The sequence below is a fragment of the Myotis brandtii genome, unplaced genomic scaffold (genome assembly GCF_000412655.1).
Source record: "Myotis brandtii unplaced genomic scaffold, ASM41265v1 scaffold423, whole genome shotgun sequence".
Lineage (NCBI taxonomy): Eukaryota > Metazoa > Chordata > Mammalia > Chiroptera > Vespertilionidae > Myotis > Myotis brandtii.
The window spans coordinates 4,650,675-4,653,505 of record NW_005366214.1 but is presented as its reverse complement, the minus strand read 5'-3'; positions in this window follow the sequence as shown (position 1 = coordinate 4,653,505).

Here is a 2,831-nt window from a genome sequence, read left to right as displayed (position 1 = left end):
GAGGCACTCAGTAAATATGGTACTGTACTAGCTACAGCCCCAAATCCCACTCTCAAAAAAAGACTGAAGTCTCAGAGCACTAAAACTCACAAATTACAAATCTAATTATATTTTTCATGTAAAGAAATTTGCCTTCTCAGTTGCCCTGATATATTTTATACACATACCATATGGCATGCAATAAATGATTTAAACATAAAGTTAATTGAACGCTTATGGCACTGGTCATATTTATTCTAATTTATTTTTCTTCAGAGAATTGAGGATGCAAAAGGAAAAGTTTTAACATCATACAGTGTTACAGCATATATCTAGTTTTAACATCATACTTTTGAAAAAAATCTTAATTGTATAAATTATTTATTATGTATTTAAGTTATATTTCCTTTTTAAATACTTTGAACAAACTTATGACCATTTAGAAATTATTTTACTGATATTTTAAGGTATTACATCATCTGATTAGAAGTATTCACTGCTTCAATTTTAAAGAGATATTAAAATAATGCCATGCCCATATGTGTTATTAAGCAAAATTACTAAACAGGTAATAATGTTTTGCCGTATATATAAAGAGAAAACATTTTAACCAAAGGTTAATCTTTTTTTCTTCTTTGACTTTGAAAGCCAGAGTTGAATCTATGTGACAACTCTTGGATCAAATGTAATAACTGAAGCATGAGGGAATATTTTTTATTATAATTATCAACCTCACTTCCCCCCCAACTCTTTTTTTTAAAATAAAAAAAAAAGAACCTCTTGTTCTGTATTCTCAGTTTAATTTAAGTTATGGATTTAAGACAGGATACATTTGCCTTACTTTGCATGGCAGTAAGATAATACAATACTTTTCTTATATGATAATAAGAACCAAACTGTAATCAGGAATGTTAGAGTGGTTAAAGGTTATGAAAGTTTAATGCACCATGATGTGCTGCTTTTAAAATGGTTGATACTTTTCCCTCTTGAAACTTGTACTTGACAATGGAGCCTCCTTGTGGGGAATTAGCAGTATTTCAGGCTTTCATATTGCAGCTGAAATGCTATTTGGATACCCCCTTTCACAGAGTGAGCACAGGGAGTGCTATTAAGAAAAGCTGCACTTCCTGTGGACCCCTGCCATCCAGAAACAAGCAGGCACTCAATGACCACAGGACGTGGTGAGCTCAGTGCCGTCTCTCCTTTCATTTGTCTCTCACAGCTGAAGGTACGACAGGATTAAACATTTTTTCCCCAGTTAAATTGATTGTTAGGGTCTCTGGAGAGAGAACAAGTTGACTGACAGTTGTTTACTTTTAAACTGGCCCATGCAGAGAACATACGACATTAGGCAGATGCATGTTTTGCCTTCATGTAGTGGAGATATTGCTCTATTTTGGCCAGAGGGCATGTTCCTCTGAGAGGAAAGGTGCCTTATTCAGCAAAGCCGGTGCTTTAGGAGAGAGATGCTAGCTGGCAGGATCAGCCAGCTCCACTCTGTGGATGAACGTGGTAACAACTGTTAGCAGCTGGTGGCTGCACTTTCGTAACCAGTGCACAGGGAGGTCCAGCAGCAGGAGGAATAGCCAGGACCCAGGGAGTAGTGAGATGGTGAGAGTATCTTCTACTCCTCACACCTGTGTGCAGAGAATAAAACAGGGCACTAGTATAAAATACCTGAGTCCTTGGTATATTTTGTTAATCATAACAATACTAGTGGCCCAATGCACGAAATTTGTGCACATTAAAAGGGGGTTAATTAGAGGAAATATTTTAATATTGCTATTTGCCCTTTCTCTATAATAGAAGTGTCAGAGATGAAAGAAAATTAGTAAAATGTATATGAAAATCATCCTCCTGTCAGAGTCTGGGGTGCACCACAGGACCCAGAGTCAAGTCCCCACCCACCCACTTGCACCTCAAAATCACGCGAGACCCAGACCCAGCCGGCACCCCCTCCCCCGCTTTGGGCTAGATCCAGACCTGGCCGGTCCCACCCTTGTCAAACCCTGCCGGGCGGTGAGTGCAGCCTCAGGTCCCCCAGCCCGGGCCAGGGCAGGGGGCATGGCCTGAGGTCCCCCATGAAGCCCTGCTGGATGGGGGGCACGGCCTGAGATCCCCTGTCAAGCCCCACAGGGGCGGGGGAGGAGGGCGCAGCCTCAGGTCCCTGCTGATTGCTCGTTAAGGCTCGTTACAGGAACTCAGCCTTTGCTGTGGGCACAGCCATCTTGTGTTACAGAAACCCCCACCTCCACTGTGGGCACCACCATCTTTTTGGCGGAGTGACGGTCAATTTGCATAATCCCTCTTTATTATATAGGATGATTTAAAAAATAAAATTTAAGCTTACACCCTAAGTAAATTTTTTCCAGGATTTTTTTTAACTACTTATACACATAACTTCGAAGTGTTCCTATGGTGGTATATTTTCAAGGGCCCAGGCCAGTAACTCAGGCCTCAGTCAGAGGCTATGGGGCCCAAAGGCCTGAAAAAGCCAAGGGCCTATTGCAATAAATACATAAATGATTTCACTCCTTCCAAGGCCAAATGGAGGGACTTGCCCCTCTCTCCTTCAACCTGGACCCCTCAAGATGCTCTTTTGTGGTTTATCTTTATCATTCATTTTTTAAAAAGTAATGTATGCTTATTGCAGAAATATAATGGGATAAATTATTCACAACTGAAGAGTACCTATAACTATATAGTTTGGTAAAAATATTATTTTGTAGTAATAGTATTTGTAGATATCTTTTCAGATTTACTTCAATGCAAGTATGTTTTCCAAAAATGACGTCACTCTAAATATACTATTTTATAATGGACTTTTTACTTTAATAAAATATTATAATATA